The sequence below is a fragment of the Erpetoichthys calabaricus genome, chromosome 1, assembly GCF_900747795.2.
Source record: "Erpetoichthys calabaricus chromosome 1, fErpCal1.3, whole genome shotgun sequence".
Lineage (NCBI taxonomy): Eukaryota > Metazoa > Chordata > Cladistia > Polypteriformes > Polypteridae > Erpetoichthys > Erpetoichthys calabaricus.
In genome coordinates, this window is record NC_041394.2 from 325665643 (window position 1) to 325688527 (window position 22885).

Sequence of the window (22885 nt, forward strand, 5' to 3'; positions counted from 1 at the left end):
TAAGGGACCTGCTGACACCTGGATATGGAACAGCTTGGCAGTCAAATGTCCAAATACTTTGGAGCCCCTGAAAATATGAGGACCATGTATAAAAATGGCAGTCATTCCCAAACAGCCCATACAATATTTTTGTTACCCCCTTTGAATTAAAACTGAAAGTCTACACTTCAATCACATCTTGATTGCTTGTTTCAGATCCATCGTGGCGGCGTACAGTGCCAAAATTATAAGAATTTTGTCACTGTCCAAATACTTATGGACCTGACCTTACAATGTTTGATGTGAAGGTATAAAAAATTGTAGTCTTTTAAAAAATGTAAGGCATTGCTGTGAGTAAAAAAAAAGTCATCAGTTAATTTCAGATTTATTATCTTGTGCTCACAGTACAATGACATTCCTATTTGCCTGCAAGACCAACAAGCACCACCACAGTGCTTCCTTGACTGGCATTCTCAATCCTGAACCAAAGTTTATGTAAGTTATAACATCACCCCCCTGGGTTCGTTTCCCGGGTCCTCCCTGCGTGGAGTTTGCATGTTCTCTCTGTGTCTGCGTGTGTTTCCACCTGGTGCTCTGGTTTCCTCCCACAGTCCAAAGACATGCAGTTTAGGCGCATTGGCAATTCTGAATTGTCCCTAGTGTTTGCTTGGTGTGTGGGTGTGTGTGTGTGTGTGTGCTGCGGTGTGCTGGCGCCCTGCCCAAGACTTGTTCCAGTCTTGCGCCCTGTGTTGGCTGGGATTGGCTCCAGCAGACCCTTGTGACACTGTAGTTAGGATATGGTGGGTTGGAAGATGACTGACTGACTGGTTGGACGGTTGGGAGACAAAGTCAGAGAGGTGAGATTGTGATGGTTTGGACATGTGCAGAGGAGAGATGCTGAGTATATTGGGAGAAGGATGCTAAGGATAGAACTGCCAGGGAAGAGGAAAAGAGGAAAGCCTAAGAGAAGGTTTATGGATGTGGTGAGAGAAGACATGCAAGTGATGGGTGTAACAGAACAAGATGGAGAGGACAGAAAGATATGGAAGAAGATGATCTGCTGTGGCAACCCCTAACAGGAGCAGCCGAAAGAAGAAGATTAATATATGTATGTATGAAAATATATTTATAAAATATAATGTAAAAATAAATATATATGTATGTATATACACACAAGAGATGTTCAAAAAGTTTCTTCACTTTTATATTTTCTTTGGAAACGGTGAAGGCGGGAGGAGTAACATCTGAGAGTGTCATACGACTGGGAAAATTGCATTGCAAAGGAAGGTGACTATGTACAAAAGTGATGCAATTTGGTTATGAATTTCTTAATAGAGGTAAAAAAAAGTGTGGAAACTTTCTGAATGTCCCTCATGCATATATATATATATATTTATATATATTGTGGCGAGGAGGGCTCATGCCTCCTCCAGAGCACGAGGGGGCAACCACCCTGGTGGCTTTGGGGACCATGGGAACAGAGCTTAGAAGCTCAACCCTATAGGGGCCCGTGGTCACCGCCAAGGGTCGTCCCAATGCCTGGAGAGCCCTGGTCCTCAGCACTTCTGCCACACCCGTAAGTGCTGGGGAGAAGAAGACCAGGGACACCCAGAGTGCTTCCGGGTGCACAGCCGGTACTTCCACCACACTGGGGAGTGCCGGTGGAAGCTAAAATCGGGAGGCACCTGGAGCACATCTGGGTGTGTATAAAAGGGGCCGCCTCCCTCCATTCGATGGCTGGAGTTGGGTGGAAGTAGACAGTCTTGGAGGAGAGGAGTGGAGGCGGATCTGAACAGGCAAAGCCATTTGGAAGAGGCCTGGACTGAGGGGTGATTCTTGCTGCGGCACTGGGGTGTGTGTGTACTTGTAAATAGTAGTTCTGTAAATAAATGTGTGTGGTGCTTTAAAAACAATGTCTACCTGTCTGTGTCCGGCCTGTTCACCACTATATATATATAATATAATATATAATATAATTAATGTAAAAAATATACAATATCATACTATACCAGACTATTATCAAATATGAAAAATATAGATTGACAGAAAATTCTGTCTTTTTACAGAAGCTCAATAAATAAGTAAATATTTTGACAAACAACAAATCCTCTCTCAAATACACACCATAAAATTTAAGTATGAAAAAATAAATATGAATATATTAAAGTCTGAAAGTACTGAAATATACATACAATTATAATGTATATAAATTCACAATTAACTATCCAAATCAAATGTTTCTAACAAAAACGTATGAAATTTAAATAAATCAATGCATGTATATATCAATATGTGGAGAAAAAAATATCTAAAATAAAGGTAAACATTAAACAAACAAGTAAATTAAATAAATTACTACTCTGTATTTTGCCTGGCATCTCCTGCTGCTGACATACAAAAATCGACTCCAACTCTACAAGGGAAAGAGGGCTTAGGAAATTAATCAATTCATGTATCATAAATAGCAGGCCGTGTTTAGTTTGTAAATAGTTTTTATTTACATTTCTAAAAAAATAAAAGAAAGCTTTGGAGTTTTGCAGATTTGAACTCCGACTTCCGTGGTCATTTCTGTTGTTACAATGACATGCTGTGGCCACAAGATGTCACACATTTCACTTTTATTATTGTAGCAAACTATTTCAGTCTTTACATTTCTTGTAATAACTGTTAGACACACATTTTGGCGTCACAACCCTGTGAGGGGTCTTTTGTATTGTAAGTTAATATATAATCATTTTTTGCTTTATTAATAAAAATTATCTGAATTGATGCAGGACAATGATGCTGTTAATAATAATTAATTATTATTATTATTTCCATTTACTGTAGATAATAATAAATAATAATAATAATAATTCATTACATTTATATAGCGCTTTTCTCAGTACTCAAAGCGCTATCCACAAAGCTCTTCAGTGAGTGGGGAGCCACTTCAGCCGTCACTATTGTGCAGCATCTGCCAGAACGCTCACCACCATTAGCTTTTAGACGGTGAAGTGGTAAGAGAGAGAGCCAACTATAGACAGGGGATGATTAGGGGGTCAGAATGACCAGGCTGTGGATGGCAATTTAGCCAGGACAGTGGGATACACCCTACTCTTTACGAAGGATCACCAGGGATCGTTTATGACCACATAGAGTCTGGACCTCGGTTTTACATCTCATCTGAAGAACGGCTCCATTTTTACAGCACATCACTGCACTGGGGCATTGGGATCCACTTTCAGACCACAGGGTAGGTACCCCTTGCTGGACTCACCAAAACCTCTTCCAGCAACAGCCCAAGCTTTTTCCTAGATGGTCTCCAACCCAAGTACTGGCCGGGCCCAAACATGCTTAGCTTCAGGTGGATGAAATGTTCTGAAGTGCATGTGGAATGACTGTATCAAATTTGTGACCCCGAACAGATTAGTAATTCTCATTCCTTCACTTCTTTTTCCTCACTTTTATTCCATAGAAACTTTATGATGAGCTCACACAGCTATAAATGATCAAGTCAGATGTAAGCTGCTGCTTCCTTTGCCATTTGCATCTTACTACTACTTTGATAAGCAACCCTGCATCATTTTTTTCTGCCTCCCTCCAAATGTTTCCCCCTTCTGGGAATGTTGTCCTTCATGTCCTCAGGTGTTCCTTGGCTTGATTCTCTTAGGGTTCCCTTTTAAGCTTCGGTTTAATGCTTGTTGGGTTTCTTAACGTTTGTCCTATCAGACTTCCATCTCCTTTTTCCTGATCTCATCCTCTATATTAAACTGTTTTGTTTGTTCCCACAAGGTAGGATGTTAAATTGTGTTTGGCCAGTGAAGCTGAAGAATTTTCCGGAGGCATCTATTGACAGATGTTTGTAATTTTTTGACTGAGATCTTTGTGTATTTGCAGGTTTGAATGGATAGTACCTTAGAATTCCAGGAGCTTCATGTAAAAAACCATACTTATATTCTGTGCTAAAAATGTGTTAATGCTTGAAAGGCAAAAACAGAGTACACACACACAAGAAAAAAATGGATTTATGAAACCGTATGCACTCCAGGTGCCATGATAAGTTCCTTTATAAATTTCAAATCAATGAAAATCTATGTATATGTGCATGTGATTTTAGCTATCCCTGTTACCGCCTGTCATCTATATCAGCGTTTCTCAACCTTTTAAGTATTTTCAACCCGAATTTTCATAACAGTTTTAATTGAGCCCCCCTAACATTTTTTTGAAACTCTAATAAAATTTATTCCTATATTTTTTGCTGCTGATACACCGCTACAAGTTTAAAATTTTCCTACGAATAGTGAAATTATGCCACATATGGCAACATTGGTGTCCCCACAGTTTGAGAATCACTGATCTATAGATTGTCACACACGTGCGCATAGGAGGCAGCTAAAGAGCTTGAGTAAGGGCAATTACGAGTATTCCACCTGGCCCTGTTGACGTCACTTCCGGGTCCAAGCCTATGAAGGAAGACACCTTGCTGGCTCCAGCCCCTATGATGTCACGTCCGGGCTTGAGCCTATGGCTGAAGACCTTCATGAGCCCAACCCCTTTGTTCTCACTTCCTGTCTTCCCCTTTAAAAGCCTCCACCTTTGCCTTATTCCCTCAGTTCTGTTTTGGACTCGGTTTTGTGCACATCAGTGCTGTATATAACATTTTGCGACTTTGCAGCCAGGATACCAGATATATACGGGTGGCTGCCCCAAACCTTGCTATGACTCTGTGTGGAGTTTCTGACAACATATAAATGGCAAACCCCTCACTGACTTATCACTAATTCTCCCACTTTCCATATAGGTGGGAAGTTTCATGTGCTCATCCTTTAAACTGTACTTACAAACGTTAAGTATGTTTGTCTAGATGCATGCTCAATAATCCAGGTAAGAAAATTCTAGAAAGTTGATTCAGTTCATCTGGACATAGTTCTTTTCCAGGGAGATATGTTTCATCAATCATCCAAGTGACTTCCTTGGTCTCAGTTGACTACAGGTTTCTCCAACATTATAAACAGTACCTTTGCATAATGACCGAAACTAGCACCATTGATTAACAATACAGCCAACAGAGAGAAGGATGCCAGACACAAATCGAGGATGTGGACAAGTGGGTGAAGAATCTGTCTGACAGACAAACTCACCGAAGCAGAGAAAAACGTCCTTGCTAAAGGGTTAAACTTTGCTGTCACACCGAAACTTATCCCGCTAGTGGAACTGATCAGAGCCACAGAGTCAGCAATCAGAAACAACAACATTGTAGATGTGGAAGCGGAGCAACTGCAGATAAAAGTTTCGGCATGTTTCAGCAATGCTAAGTACCCGGCACCCAATATCAGTATTGAGGAGAGGTAGGCTCTCATGGCACTCAGTAAGGACAACAACATCATCATCTTTCCGAAAGACAAGGAGAGGTGCAAAGTGTTGGTGAAGCAGACGGATTATCATGAGAACATTTTGTCTCTGCTTAGTGACAAAAACACTTATGAACCCCTAAAACAAGATCCAAGTAGTGGTTACAGGAAAAAGATGATAGATTGTCTCAAACAGTTAGTGCATGACAACGCTATTGACCGGACCTCATACCACAGACTATACTCAGGGGAAGCTACACCAAGTCTGTGTGGTTTACCGAAGATACATCAACACGATGCACAGTTAAGACCCATTGTCTGCCTGATTAATTTGGTTACATATAACATCTCAAAGTTCCTGGCCGCCATCCTCAACCCGTTGGTAGGCAGTTCAAAACACCATATTCAGAACACTTTGGATTTTGTGGAGAAGGTGAAAGATGTCATTATGGAAGCAAAGGAAACTATGGTCTCGTATGATGTTACATGTCTATTCACTTACGTTCCAGTTACGGAAGCAGTGGACGTGGTCCGTAAGAGATTACAGGATGACCCCACACTCAGTAAAAGGACCACTCTCAGCATTGACCAAGTGTGTCTGCTCTTGGAACCGTGTTTTCAATCCACATATTTCATATACAAAGGCCAGTACTATAGGCAGAAACATGGGTGCTCTATGAGTTCCCCAGTTTCACCTATTGTGGCCAATCTGTATATGGAAGAAGTGGAAAAGAGGGTGCTATTATCTTATCCTGGAATACCACCGAGCCATTGGTTCAGGTATGTGGACGACACCTGGGTGAAAATCAAATCTCAGGAGGTACCACAATTCACTGACCACATCAACTCAGTGGACATACACATCCAGTTCACCAGGGAGGACATGAAACTTGACAGGATTGCTTTCTTAGATTGTAAAATTTCCAACAGCAATGGGGAAAGTTAATGTGTACTGTAAACCAACGCATATGGATCAGTATTTAAGGTTTGACTCTCACCATCCACTAGAGCACAAAATAGGTGTCATCAGGACTCTACAACACAGAGCAAACACCATACACACAGACACAGCGGCCAGGGCAGCAGAAGAACATCATATCAAACAGACCCTGAGAAAATGTGGTTATCCCAGCTGGACTTTTGTCAAAGCACGGAAGACACCTAAAGAATGCTCTAAGCAATCCAGGTGAGAGGAAGGACAACTGCTGCCTAAGCGAAAATCTTTGGTGATCCCTTATGTGTCAGGAGTATCGGAACAGCTGAGACACATTTTTTCAAAACACCAGGTATCAGTGGCTTTCAAACCCCAAAACACGCTACGGCAAAAATTCGTCCACCCCAAGGACCAGATGCCCCGGTACAGACAGAGTAATATAGTTTATGCAGTTAAGTGCCAAGAGGATTGCCGTGAATTATACATTGGAGAAACTAAACAACCACTGGCGAAGCGGATGGCACAACACAGAAGAGCTACCTCGTCAGCCCAGGACTCCGCAGTCTATTTACACCTACAGGACAGTGGTCACTCTTTCAGTGATGAAGATGTGCACATCCTGGACAGGGAGGAAACGCTGATTTGAGCGAGGAGTCAAGGAGGCCATTTATGTGAAAAAGGAGCGACCATCTCTGAACCGAGGTGGGGGCCTAAGGGTACATCTTTCACCATCTTATAATGCTGTGATTGCAGCCATTCCCCAACTCTCTGTGAATGGTACTCATGGCCATTGATCAATGGACAATTTGTATATCATTGATCACACATCCCATTGTTAGTCAATGGTGCTAGTTTCGGTCATTATGCAAAGGTACTGTTTATAAGGTTGGAGAAACCTGCAGTCAACTGAGATGGCGGAAGTCACTTGGATGAGTGATGTTAACTATAATTAACTATGTCCAGATGAACTGAATCAACTTTCTAGAGTTAAGTATGTTTCATTTTGTGCCGTGCCCCGTAACAAACTTTCGAAAATAACGTCTTCTTTTATTCAGTTCTCACCATTATACTGTAAGGAACTTTTGAAACTGACATCTCCTTTTGGCGGTTTCATTCCTTATTTCCGTTAACAAAGGATTTATTTCACAGCAGAGACGCACAAGGGCCATCCCCAGTCCCCCTTCCTTTTTCCGCACGGCCACTGTCCACGCACCTACCAGGTGGTTGGCTCCCTGGCTATATACATTAATGACATCCCGCGCTCATGTGCCTGCTCACTCGCTTCCTTACTTTCCTCAGCTGTTCGTAATGCTCATTGCTCCCTTCTTTTTTACTCCACTGCTTCAAGGGTGGAAGGACTGCTCATTCTTCTTTCAGACTACCTCTAAACCTCACTCATACTGATTCCAATTCAAACGCCTCCAATTTCCAGTAACGGTCTGTTTCGCTATGACAATAAATAAGTCACAGGGCCAGACACTAAAAAAGGTCACCATTGACTTGACACAAGATTGCTTCTCACGTGGCCAACTGTACGTTGCATGCTCAAGAGTAAGCTCAGCAGACAGCGTGGTCATTTTACAGCCCGAGGGCAGAACTGCAAACGTCGTTTACAAAGAGATCCTTACATCCTAAAAATGTGCATTTCTCATACACAACATATAAAATCATAAATTAAACTCTTTACAATCATCAAATTCACTCTCAATACTAAAATAAGCCTACGACAATAACATTGACAATCATGTTACATTATTTTTAAAATGTTTCCTTTTCTTTATCGTACTACTTCTCCACTGTGAAGCACAGGTATTTTGCTTGTTAACTATATATGGCATAAAAATGCCTTTTTAGTATATTCACGTTTAAGACGTGCCCTGTCTCTTGTCATGTTAGAGAACTGGGACTCTGTGAAGTGTGGTTTACCTCTTTTGGGGAGGAAACTGGGGGAAGGTTTGGCAGGGTAAAAACAGCAAATTACTATTTATCTATTCTTTTTACCTCCACAATTGTAAGTGCCAACATAATGACAAGGTCTTTAGCCATGATACTTGGCAATAACAATATGAAATCAGTGTGAAGGTTAAATCTTGAAATGACACATTACTTTGACTTAAGATTACAAAATGTTCCCTAATGTTCAGAAGCTGTATCTCTCTGACCAAACAATGAACTTTGTAAGCGGGAATGTCAAAAACCTCAATCATGATCTAAAGAGGAAAAAGTACTCTTCCACCTCACAGGTCCAAAGGCTAAGATAGTGAGTTGGATAATGGATGGATGGATGGACTCACTTAATAAGTAAGGACCAGTTTTGATTGCAAAGAGACTGGATTGGTCATTTTTTTTCATTCTAGCTCTATATAAAGAAAACCAGAAATGTGGGAGTTTTAATACATAAAGCAGTTCCGTTTGTAGCTTCAGGCATATGTCGACCTTCAGGGCCAGATACTATCATGGTAATGGAGAATTTTATAATTCTAAAGACATTTTAATAAATATATATGCACCTAATGTGGATGATAAAGATTTTTTCAGAAATGTATTTGCCTCAATTCCTAATATGAGCATTAATAAAATAAATATTGCTGGATATTTTAAATCCACACCTGTGTTGATGTTCAGACGCAGTGACTGTAACATCTAATACCTCAAAGACACTCACAAAGTTTGTAACAGATCATAACTAATCAGAACCATGAAGATTCTTAAAACCTATTATTAAATATTAATTTCTCTCACTAATTACACAAGAATTGATTATTTACTCATCTATAATAATTTATTGCCTACTATCAAATCTTGTAAGTACAAAGCTATCCACATCTCTAATCACGCTCCTCTGATCTTGGAGCTTGAATTATTGAGCCCCACACACTTATTTTGTAACCAAATTCATTACCAAACAATTATCAATTATCATGAATACACCGGGTCTCCAAATGAGGCACTTTGCAGGAAAAGACAGGCTATGCAATTCGAAATTTAATCTCTTTGACAACAAAATAAATGGAACAGCTCATCTTTAAAATGTGACATAATTATCATGAACAGGGAGGGAAGGTTAATAAGATTTTAGCCCAGCAAATCCACAAGCAGGAAGTTCACAACACAATAACAGAAATTAGCAATGGAAAAGGAGATACAATCATTGACCACAGAAAACTTACACATTTAAGGAGTACTATAAGTCCTCACATTATACTTGGTTTAAAGAAGGAGACAATCTAAGAAGTTTCTTGACAGAATACAAATAGCTAGATACTCTTAGTGCAGAAGAACTGTCAAACCTCTGACACTCTCTGAAATACTGGATGCTATAAACTCATCTAAAGTGGGATAGTAGCTGGCCCTGTTAGCTACTCAAGTAAATTTTATTTTAAAAGAAATTCAACTAAGTTTGCTCCATTATTATTCGCAACATTAATGGAAGCTAGACACAACAAAATTTTACCTCAAACTTTTCGCCAAGCTTCAATTGCACTTGTTCCAAAGAAAAATCAAGACTTACTAGAATGTGCATTATACAAACCAATTTCACTTCTAAATAATGATGTTAATATACTCTCTAAAGTTTTAGCTAGAATGGTGGAGAAAGTGATTTCTTCTGTAATATCACAAGACCAAACTGTATTCATTATAGGCAGACACTTAACTTCAAACCTTTGGCGGCGATTTAATATAATATACTCACTCACAAAATGTAAAACACCAGAGATTCCATTATCTTTGGATGCAGAAAAACCTTTTGACAGAGTTGAATGGGACTATCTATTCACCACACTGCACAAATTCGGTTTGATCCAAATATATCTGCTTGGATAAAATTTCTTTATATCAGTCCAGAAGCCTCAGTTAATATTAACAACATGACTCAAACTACTTCAAACTAGAATGTGGTACTTGACAAGGGTGCCCTCTGTCACCATTGCTTTTTGCAATAGCCATTAAGCCATTGGCTATTCATTTTTGTTATACATCAGAGATAAAGGGGATTATGAGAGAAGGACTCGAACAGAAAATATCACTATACTCTGATGTTAGGGTACTTTATATATCAGACCCACCTAATATCTTTAACATTGGACATTAATGCATTATCAGAATTTTAAAAGGTATCTGGACTCAAGATTAATTTGAATAAAAGTGTGCTCTTTCCTGTGAACTCTCTAGCACACAATATAATGAAAAAAATCATACCAGATTTAAACAGATGCTCCACCCTTCATCTTACATTAGCAGGGAGAATCAGTATTGTCAAGATGAAATTTGGTGCATGAATCTGTCCATCACATGAATTCTTGGTTATGTTTACTATTTCTGTTGGAATTCCATAATCTCTAAGTAGTTTCCATAGGGCCTGACTACTTATACTGTCAAAAGCCTCTTTGTAGTCTCTGAATTTGATATATACTGGAGACTTCCACTCAAGAGACTGTCCCACAATTAATCGTAAGGTGGAAATCTGATCAATACATGACCGATATGGATGTGCTTGCTCATTTTAGCTGTTTGTCTATGATGTCTTGTATTCTCTTTAAAATCATTTGGTGGATTATTTAGCAGGGTATTGAAACCAAAAGAGTGCCACCATTGAAGAATCAATGAAGGCAACACTGGCACTCTCTTTTGAGCCATCCACCCTGTGATGGCAGGGAGGTTGGATGGAAACTTACACTGTTGAGATTCCAACCAACCATCTGTGTCTGGGCAGTGAAGAAAATCTCCCTCATGCAGTGGCAGTTATGGCCACTTACCCTTTGACTCTGTGTTCCTTACACAATGGCTCTCTCTATCTCAGGTGATCATGTGGACACTGCTAGCCGCACTGAGTGCCTTCCTGATGGGCCCCAATTGTCATCTTTGAGAAATTGTTTAGGGTTCATTCTCTCCTTCTCCATTTCTTGAGCCATTGTCCTTGAAACTGCAATGGTAGAATATAAACTCACAAACTACAAGATGCCGCATGTCTTGACTAGGAGTTATTCTTTCAATTCCAGTGGTATTACTTCTCCCTTCTGTATTCTTTCAGTATCTACTTTGAAGGCTTACACAGGTTATGCTTAAGCTTTATAACACACTAGTGCGGCCTCACCTGGAGTACTGTATTCAGGCTTTGTACACGGAGAGTGACCAGGCTGATTCTGTGACAGCACTCTTCTTTACTACTTTGCTACTGGTTTTAGTTGTTCTACTCCTGCTGTTATTGGCTGCTGCCTTCTTTTAACTTAAGGTCTTTTCTTAGTTTCTACAGAGAGCCATTAATTTTGTTGACATCTCCTTGTAACTAACGCTCCTTGACAAGTTGACTTTGACTTCTGTATCTATACCAGCTACAGGACTACCGTGAAGATCCTATTATGTAGAAGTAGTTTCATATCGTGAAGTCTACGAAGCAGAAGTTTTGGGTGGGTGTTTTGTTGAGAGGAAAGCTGACATTTACATCCAGTACTGAAGAATCCCAAAATTTTTGTACCGTACCATTTTAAAATGTGGGTATTTTTCTGTACTTTTACGGTATCAGTATACCATACAACCCAAGTTTGGGTAAACTGCCTCCAAATCTGAACTCATCTGTCCAGTACACCTGCTGCCATTATTCGGCACCCCAGGGCTTGTGTTTCTCTGTTTAGGTGAGTCTCTGGGGCTGTTTCCACAATGGCTTTTTGGTAGCAACTCCTCCATTAAGACCACATCTGACATGATGTTTATGGACTGTACAGGAGCGGACTTGAGTTTCAGCGGTTTCTGTCAGTTCAGAGCTGATAACTGGTCCTGGAATTTTGACAGTTTTAAAAGTATGTTAGTTTGATGGGTCTCTCATCAGCTGCCCTCATTGTCCATGCTTAACTACTGTGCTTCTGGTCCTCAGCCTTGTCTGTCTTCTTGTGCTTCTTCAGAAAAGCTTGGTCAGCCTATCCTGAAACTCCTGTCTGCTTGGGAGAGAATGTAGAGGATGATTCCCTTGTGTTGTGTTGCTCTTCTCACACTTCTTTCAGAAGGGATCCTACTTTGTTGGGCCCTTAACCTGAAAATTGCTCTAGGGGTGCTGTACAAAGAGTGACCCCGCACTCTGACCTCCCCCTTGGGCATTAAAAAAGTATATCAAATCAAATCAAACCTATTTCTTCTGTCACCAATTCCCTCCCCCTCCCCTTTACCTTTCAGTCTGGTTGCCCTTCTCCACCCATTTCTGTTGTAGTTTGGTTTCATCGACTCTTGATGTTCTCAATCCTTTGCACCTCTATGTTTAATCATGCACTGGCACAGAGACGTATAAAGTCAATGGGTTTGATCTGATATAGGTTACTCTCTTTAAGGAAATAAAAAAAAGTATCTGCAATGTTTAATTTGTTGAATGATGAACGTTCAGAAATCTCAAATGTACTCTTTTCTGCTGAGACATGAATGGCAGAAGGCAAAAAAATAAACATCTAAGGCAAAATATCTATAAAAAAATTGGGGGTGCTCAAGACTTTTTCACAGTACTGTAAGTCTATGAAGCCCCTCCTTTTTATCTATAACCCCTTAATATCCTTTGCTATGCGGATCCAATGTTTGCATTAAAGTGCCCCTGCAGGATACCAATACCTTTTGTGTGCAGTTTTCTCATATATTTTGTACCGTGCCTGTTATAAAGTGTTCTTTGACATCGATATCACTCTTCTAGCACTACACTAGATGATACTTAGATGAACTTTCTTTTGTATTAATTCTTGGCCCAGGATCTTCCTATCCTAGGAGCGCCTTGAGACGTGTCTTTAAAAGCATTGGCGCTTCTTTTTGCCAATGCCATGCGTGTTCTCCTAAATGCAGCTTTGATTTTCCTTGTTTATAGAGGAGTGCAGTACACTGGTAGAAATTTGTCAACCGGTAGAAATCTTCATACTGTATATCATTTTAACTGTGGTTGAGCACATCAGGAAGCAGCCTTTGTTATTTGTCCTTGTGAAACAATGCAACTGTGGAGATGGCAAATAAGGCAACGACGCAGCAGCTGAGGCTGCCTTCACACCCACATGATGAGCGAAATAAAGAGATGGTTAGGAAGAAAGGTGCATGTTCAATCCACACAGAGCTAAATTTCAGCGTTCACGTGCAGTTAAGTAGGGTACAGCCTACATGTCCTAAAACCGACAGTTTCAGTGCTTGAATTTAGATAAACATTGTGTATTGCAGAAAATGCATGAAATAATCATAATTGTGGGCAGTGGAATCCAATGGCAGTAGGACTACAGCTATGATTGTTTTATTAAGGTTCAAATTTGTATTTTGTGCTGTTATTGTAGCGACTCGACTTGTGAGAGGTCAGGCAGGTGAGACTGCAGTGGGGAGCTTAAGAGGAGGGGCGATGAACTGCGGCAAGTCAGACCTGACAAAGGAAAGAAGACAGCCAGGGTGGCATGAGGGCTAATGAGGACAGCTACCTCCTTTGAAGAGGAACAGCAGAATCTTTGGAGGCCTACAGCCAAAGCTGGTCAGGGTCCTGCCTTAAAGGGACAATAAACGATCCTTTCAAGGACGGACTATTAAACAGCTTGTTGTGTCTGTGTGTCAGTCCTCCTGCCACAATTCCTCAGGTTGTTACGTTATGTTTTGTATGATGTATGACGTGATCATGCAACATCACGCTTTTCTTTCTCGTCAAAACTAAAGACTGACAATTCTTGAACGAGTCAGTTCAATTAACATGATTTCCGCAGAATGCTCACGTATGCATTTCATAAACAACTGAACAAGCAAAAATAATGCAGAGATGTGCAAAATTAGGAAAATGAAGCTCTACAAACTAATGTCAATTATTCTGTGCTGCCAACAGAAAATAAGTTTATGATTTAATGCAGGCATGCAGATACTTTAGACCAGTGGTTCCCAAACTCGGTTCTGAGGACCCCCTGGGGGTTAAGCTCACTAATTAAGTGAGCTGTAGCGAGCTGAGGTCAATGAAGAAATGACAAAAGTAATTATGTTAATGCATGTTCATAAAAATTAAACAGTTATATGTGGATAATGTATTTTTTGTTTTACTTTGTGTTTATGTTCATCCTGAATTCCATTCTGCCTTTCCATTATTGACTAATTAGTGGGTTTGACGCTGAAGTAGTTGCAGCCTTCCATCATTTAGTGTTGTTCACATGGGTGTCTGTTTGCTCGTTTATAATTGTCACTATTAGGATACAATGAAGGGAGCAGACTACACAGAATAAGGAAAAAATAGAAAAAAAAAGAGTTTTTAAAGCTATAGTATTTGTAAAATGTCTTATAATGTATAAATCATACTGCTGTGCTTTTCTGAATGTAGAATAAGGGAAGAGAAAAAGAGACCAGCTAATTAAATGAGATCCAATAATAATTGTTATCACTGATTATGAATCTGGTTGGAACAAAATCCTGCAGCCACAGGGGGACCCCGGGGCCGAGTTTGGGACCACTGCTTTAGACAGTCTATGGTAATAATAAGGTAGACCTGGATTAACAATCTAGCAAAAGAAGTCCAAGGATGGGGCACCATAGAGGTTTTAGAAAAGCAGGAGGACAATTTTAAGTATAAAATAAATTTATAAATAAGCAAAAATAAGCATTATGCAGGCGATGGGTGTAACAGAACAGAACAGATCAGATGCAGAAGACAGAAAGGTTTTTACACCTTTTGATCCATGAATGTCAAAATCATGTATTCAAGGTTAAAAAATAATGGAGTGTAAGGTGTTTTGTTAGGTACAAATAATATTTCTTCATTAGAATATGAATATTTTTTTAACAAAAAACTGCCCCCACCATCACTTTCTGTAGAAAGAGGATTTTGAAAATGAAAAGGTTTGCTCTTGAGATCATTTCATTTGAGAAGTGTGTCAAGTGTGAAGTTTTCTTTAGTGGGCAGGACTGAAGGGCTTGCTTTGATAACCTCTGCCAAGGCAGCCTTCACTCCGTGTTGGTGTTCATTTTCCTTAGTTTGTCTTTATATCATTTGTCTTTAAGGCGATGTTAATGTCTTCTTGGGTTTGCTTGTTTTTGTTCAATGGGGAGCCAAAGGAATTGGGAAGAATAGTTCTTGGAATACTTATGTTGTGTCAATCTTATTTGATTTTTTTTTACTGTATACTCAATACACATATCTTTCAGAATTTCAGAATATCTTTATTGTCATTGTAGCAAATACGACGAAATTAGGTGCAGTCCCTGTGGTGTCAAAATAAAAATAAAATATAATTTTAAAAAAAAGGATAAGAAAGGATAAGAAGATTCACTCCAAGATTGTGTGTCATAAAGGGCATGTGCAGTATATGTTATTTACTGCTGGTTCAGTTCTTATTTTATTTTTTTGTTCAATAGCCAATAAAATGAGTCATTTTGCTTGACTTCTCATTGTACAATACAGATATTTTATAACTGGGTTGATTAAATCAATCCTTATGAGCATCACTGTAGAAATATCCATCCACTATTAACCTATGAAATTGGGTTAAAAGCACTGGATTTAATATGAAAAATCTATGCACAGAGACTATACTGTGATGTATACTGTAACCATGATAATTTGTAAATTATGGTGTGATATACATAATTTTAGTTACTGGGCCCCTAAACTGTGGAATGGTCTGCCTGCTACTATAAGAGATGCCTCTTCGGTCTCAGCTTTCAAATCCCGGCGGAAGACTCACGACTTCAGTTTAGCATACCCTGACTAGAGCTGCTGATTAACTGTACAGACTGCATCTCTGTTGTAAGGCATTAACACTAAAATATAAGTAATATGATAGTTATAATGTGTGACTAACACTCACCCTTCTCAGTACTCAAATGTGACACTTGATGCCACTACCCTACTGCTATGTTATTTACCTGCCTAAGGAAAAGTCATCTCTGAAGGAGGAGCGCTGGAATCATCGTGTTAGAAGGGTCCTTTCATCGGATTGGCTGGCCCAGCACTGACTCAGCCCTGGAATGGCCAATAGGGTGAGGCAGCTTGATGGCCGAGGTCTCCAGGACTCTAAACAAATCCAAATCATATTATGTGATATCATCTGCTGTTAAATTCTGCTCCGTACTTGTAAAATTTTTATTTTTATACTGTATTAAGGATTTGTTCTGTTCGGTGTATTGTGTTGTATTGTATTGACCCCCTTCTTTTTGACACCCACTGCACGCCCAACCTACATCTTTTTGAACTGCCTTTCCCAAGGTGTCTTCCATTTTTTCCCTACAAGGGTTTTTTTTGGGAGTTTTTCCTTGTCTTGTTAGAGAGTCATGGCTGCAGGTCTGTCAAGAGTCAGGGCCCATTAAAGCCCATTGCGGCACTCTTTGTGTGATTTTGGGCTATACAAAAATAAATTGTATTGTATTGTATATATACGTTTTGGCCTCTACTTTGTAGTTTTGTCTGTCCTGATATTCTTCTGTGGGTTTCACAAATTCTTAAAAGGTAAAGATTGTAAATCTCCTTTTCCTTTTCTAACTTTTGCTGCTTTTCCGGGTTGGTAACAGGAGCAAAACAAATGGGAGTTTGGGACCTTCCAGGCCCAACCCATTCTGAAGGCAGGCTCCCTCAACCACTTCCATTTGCTTTATGTTAATCATCAATTTTCAATCATTTGAGCCGCCGCTTATCTCCAGGGGGACACATCGATTAGTCAATGAATCGAGCCATGCTAAGCTCCAAGAATTCAGCTCCACTCTACAAAATGTTTTAGAAATGAAAAATTACTTAATGCTTGCCCAGCCAGTTATTTCCAGCCCATAACACTACCATGATGCAATTAATCCACTTCGCTAGTGGTTGCTACACGGTTCTAGCCTTCGATCCATCCAGATGTTGTTCCAGGTGAAAACAGGGCCCATCAATGCCATAGCTTGTGTTATTGAGCGCCTGTCATCCCATGGTAATACATCTTCCCACTGAAGATCCTTCTTCCAGAAAGTTTCCAGAGATCTACTACGTCAAACCAGGTGAGTGTCTTACAGGGTCTGATTTGAGAAATCGTGAGGAGGAAGATAATGGAAGTGGCGCTGGATCTAATACAGTTTCCCACTCCCATTTGCAAGTTTAATGATAGGAAGTTGGTGTCGAGTAACCAACCATTGAACTAAGGATCATAGCCAGGTCTCTTTGTAGCCTTGTGTCACTAAAGGAACAAAGCTATTATTTCAGAAAAAGACTTGTATATTTGATCCTTTTTTATATCTCTCTTTGTTTTATTCCATCACTGATTTCATATGGAGGAATATTTCGGACAAAATTAAATAAATAAATAAATGCGCAAATAAATTAAAGTTCTGTGAAATGTGAGCATAAATAAATAAATGTTTCATGAAATGAAGCCTTAATAAATAAATGTGCCATGAAATGAGAGCATGAATAAATAAATGTGTCACGAAATATGTTTTTTGTTGCTTATTTATTTATTTCATTTTGTCCGTAACATTCCTCCAAACCATCATGAAATACGACTTGAAATAAAACTGTCACTTTCACTCGTCAAAGTTGAGAGGGTGGGCTCTAACACACCCTCTAGTTATTGATTTGTTGAGTGTTACCTTCAGCCTAGAGTAATCGAACTATGAGCCATATGATTCTCAAGGTACCAAAGCGCATTCTTAAAGTTGTGCTTGTGAGTGTCCATGGCGAATATGACTGCTACAAAAAGTTGCCCAGAGTTGCTACGTGAAGCGGCAGTTTTAATTCAGGAAGCTCTAACCTCTTCATCCCCTCAGGAATCAGCACATGAGGTTTCAGCTGTAAGTGCCCCACTTGATAGCCGAAGACCTACCCCCACTTTGTCGAGTACTCACTCTACTCCTGTTTAAGATATACTACTGTATTTTAGGTGGCTGTGCTAATAGCGCTGTAAATTTGCAATAGTTATTTGTCTGCAAAATACAAACCTGCCTACAAGTAAACAGAAAGACCTGACGGTAGCCACATCACAAACGAAATATCAGTTGCTGAATACTGAAGAGCTATTAAATCTAACAGAAATATTTTGTGAATGTCGCACAATAGTTGAGTTGGAGCCATCATTTTATAAACATACTCGCCTCTTTATATTCACTTTGTTACAATGAGTATAATTGAACAGTGGTTATCTTAAAATGCAGTTTTCACCTACTGTCAAGTGATTTTGGTAGACTGAGAATGCAGAAATTAATTTGATGCAAAGGATGTGGAGGAAACAAAACAGGTTTATGTGCATTTTTAGGATAATAAACTTTAATATGAACAGTTGTTTTTCTTCTCACTTAACGGTATGTTATACACATATATTGTCGCAAGTGTTTGTTTTAGTACATTCAGTAACCCACAGCAGAAAGACTGTGGAAACAATTTTGAGTTAATTTTTCATGCTATTAAATAGCTTTCCGTTACTAATTTCCTATGTTGTTATGCATGTATTTTTCCTTGATTTCTCAATATGTGACTGTATTTCATTTTTTACTTTTTTCTTAATTATTTTTCTATGTTTACCAATATGTTCTATTTTCTTATATCACATTGTTTATATTTTTCATGTAATTGTATTTTTAATTTTTTATTCTATGTAATTGTTAGTCTACTACCTTTGCCTTTTTCTGCTTTTTCTACCACTTTTTATATATAAAAATTTGATTCATTTTCATTTCAGTTTGTATTCTTCATACAATTGGTTTCTGGGGGTTTTTTGTTGTTGTTTTACCTGTTTTTTCCCCCCTTTTCGTAATTAAACAACACCTTTCTTTGTTTTTTCACCACCCCCCATAATTACTGTTTAAAGTAGGTTTTAAACATTTATTTATACTCTCTCTCTCTCTCTTTCTCTAAGACCTGTGGTTCCTTGCAGTTTAGTGAGCATATTTTTTATACAGTGTTTCCTGGTATCCTGATTCAGTTTTACCCTTCTGTAGTTATTTGTAGTATGTTGCTACTTCTAGCTTTCCTAAACAATCCTCAAAACATGGTGCCCACATTCCAGAAAGGATGATTCTCCTCTACATTTAACTGGGCTTTCAGTGTTGCAGTGAAAGAAATACAGTGATGAGCACATTTATTGAACACATTCAATTTTATCTTGTTAAAAAACTATATTGCTGCATGTAAAAAATTAAATGTGTTGCTTCTTTTAATTAACAGCAGAGGTAGCACGGCTATTTGCCCCGTATGGGGGCTCAAACAACCCAAGGAGGCAATTTAGGTCTACTAGAAGGATGCCTTCTCCAAGCATAGTACATCACATAATGTACACACATAATTTTTGTTGTCTAAGTGACCAGACTTCTACCAAAACACCAAGTCAAAGCGAGCCTTGCTGCCTCTGGACTTGGAGAAAAGAGGATCTCCTTCACAGGTATGTAATATTATTAGACCACAAATAAGTAGCCCAGTTAACATAATGTAAAGTATGGAAGGAGAGAAATAATTTTGGTTTTGCAGAATAATGTCAGCAGTGTGAAAAGATCATAAATGTGAAATTACATGGTTAAGTAAAATGTGTGATATTTAATTCAAACTGGAACGTCGGTCTTCTTGCATTCTTCCATTTCTCTGCAACAATTCTCTCTCTGAAATATGTGATATCTTCGGCAGAATCCATTTCATCGGCAGTAGTAAGCATTTTTCTAATTAATTCTTGTGCTATCTCGTTTACTTCCATCTCACACACAGCCATGTTGAATTAGGCATAGCCAATCTACAGAAGTCGATTAACCAATCAATAACTAGAGGGTGTGTTAGAGCCCACCCTCTCAACTTTAACGAGTGAAAGTGACAGTTTTATTTCAAGTCGTATTTCATGATGGTTTGGAGGAATGTTACGGACAAAATGAAATAAATAAATAAGCAACAAAAAACATATTTCGTGACACATTTATTTATTTATGCTCTCATTTCATGGCAAATTTATTTATTAAGGCTTCATTTCATGATACATTTATTTATTTATGCTCACATTTCACAGAACTTTAATTTATTTGCGCATTTATTTATTTATTTAATTTTGACTGAAATATTCCTCCATAATTTCAGGTGTCTCTTGACGTGGCTGTCACAAGCTAGTTTTTATGGGGCGGCATTGCTAGCTCTACCACAACCCTACTCCTTTCGGGTCTAGGCTACGGACCAACCGTGACAAAGTTGTTAAGACAACAAGAAGAAACCAGAAACTGTCACTTTTAGCTGCTTAAATCAAAAAGCAGCAAATAAGGCTTGTGAACTGTAATTAAAGTTAAGAACAAAAAACAAAACAAAACATGAACTTATAGTTAGAAATTTGGGTTGGGAAAAAACAACCAAACAAAAGTCACACAGCCCACCAGGATTCAATCTGGGCATCTCTGCTATATAATTATGTGTGGGTCCCTTGAGTAGCAATGATGAGGACTTTGCCAGGCCCTGGTTTAGTGTTCTGTACTGAAAGGTACTATATAAAATGGCAAAGGGGCTCTTTGGATGTTCACCAACCCCTGAATGGATCTCCTCATACTAAAGATGTGCAAGAACAGCAAGGACTGTAATGAGTCAGTTCTGATTTTTTAAAGCATCTTGTTATAATAAGAAGGTTCACGTCCATCACTGACACTCAATGTGACCCGCAACAAGTCGCCTTATATAGCAGTGCTCCATCTGTTGGAATACATCATGCTGATAAAGAACCTTATGATGGAGTTTCATCTTTAAAGACGCTATATAAAATGACATAGGATACAATCATCACCGCTGTGTTAAGAATCTCTTGCTCATGTTCTTGGTTTTTTTATATTGTAGACAAGTACTACATGAATGGTAAGGGCTATAAAATGCCCAGTGTTGGTGTTCTACTGTATAATGAAAAGTGCCATATTAATATGACAAAATGTCTGTTTTAGTAGTCACTGATTCTTCAGAGGCTTTGAGTGGGTGCCTTCACCCACCCAGTGCTCATATTGTAGACACAAATAGGAATGATAAGTGTTACATAAAAAGGCAGATTAAGAGTGCAATCATATAAAGGAGAGATACTGAGGCAGATTTGAAATAATAAACTTTAAAACTGCGAAGAGAACATGTTCACACACATAAGTGTTAGTCTGTTAGCTCCCTTATAACCGGCATTTCTTATCACTACAGAACCCCCAACAGTTCAAGCAGCTTTGCAATGTGCCTAAATAAGGACTGAGGTAGGCCTCAAGTTACTGTTCCATATTGAAAGGCACTATATAAAATGATAAGATGCCTCTTTCAGTGCTTATCGACTCCTTAGTGACTCAGAGTGAATTCTTACCTCTATTACTGCTCACATTGTACACATGTATAGACAATAAAAGGTCCTGAACCCATGCTCAGTATGGAAAGGCACTATATAAAATCAGAAGTACAGGACCCTGAGCTCCAGTTGTAAACAAACATGCTTTTCATGTTAAGCCTCTTCTGCTTTGAATTAGCCCTGATTCCAAGAACGTCGCTAGCTCCAGACAGCCTGAAAGGAGAGCTAATGAGCACGCGGGTGCGCCGAGTCCCGGCACCACATAAACTGTGACAGGCGGCCCCAGAAACTTCTGACTCAAGAACTCCATTGTCTCCACTCGCATTGCGTTAACGGGCCGTTTGAAGTCGCGCATGAATTAGTGAACAATACGCAGTGGCCCTCAGCCAATCAGATTAGGATTCCTGTAGCTCGGCAACATCAAAACAAATGAGGCAAGAAGCGGGCCTGCTGACCCATCTACCCCGGGAACAGAAAACACACAAGTCAGAGTCACCTGGCATTTCAAGGATACAACGCTGGTGTTTCACTCAACTGTTTACAGAAGATCAGTGGCCTGAATGCGCCGCTGGAATTCCTCTAAATCCTTTCTGATGCGAGATGAAGGATAAGATGCTTGTCACAATTCAAGTCTGGTCTGCAGCAGGCTTGTAATCTTGAGATTTGGAAAATGGAGAGAAGTCATGAAATGCATTCCGTCATTTCTGTGATCTTATAGACTGCTCTTTGTAGCTCATACCACTTTGGAATTAAAACTAACCAGGCGATATTTACTTTATATAGTGCCACACTGGACGAGGGATCTAATAAAAAGCGCAAATTACCAAACTGATTAATATTTAGTTTGGCTGAAGCATTATAAGGCACTTATAAAGAGAACTGCCAATCAAAGTTTATTTTACGTAGCGCCGTCAGTAGTGTGCACCATCACAAGGAACTTTGTCTCCTCACTCCAGAGGTAGCCAGATATCCTATGGCTGGTGTACTGTCACAGCTGTCGCCTGGAGCTCTGCAAGGCAATGGACCACCATTAGCACCTACAATGAGAAACGCTCACCCAGGGCGCAAGTGGTGTCAAGAATGCTGGGACTTGTCTCTCCATTTCAGCCTGTCCAGTCGAATTGTTCTGACAGTTTGTGGCTTCAGGTTAGCTGACCATTAATGTTTTAATCAAAGTAGGTGGGCAGGCAGTGTGTTTGTGTGTATGGCACCCCAATAATATGAAATGGGATGGGCATCCTAATTGAGAAACCTTTGTAGCATAAAGGCAGCAAAGTGCCTACGTGAGGGGTTTCAGTTGCACTCACTCTACCCAAAAGTCTGTGTGTCTGTGGAAGTCTCACAAGTAGGCCATAGTGTAGTAAACCTGGGGTGGTAGAGAATTAAGGGGATTGCATCAGGGGTTGCAAACCTTTGGGAGGTTATTT

The 22885-nt window shown here is 39.4% G+C and overlaps 1 pseudogene; it reads left to right on the plus strand.

Moving 5' to 3' along the window:
- Positions 1-388: 388 nt before the first annotated feature.
- The window catches only part of LOC127529124 (uncharacterized), a 66796-nt pseudogene continuing 44299 nt past the window's right edge, over positions 389-22885 (plus strand).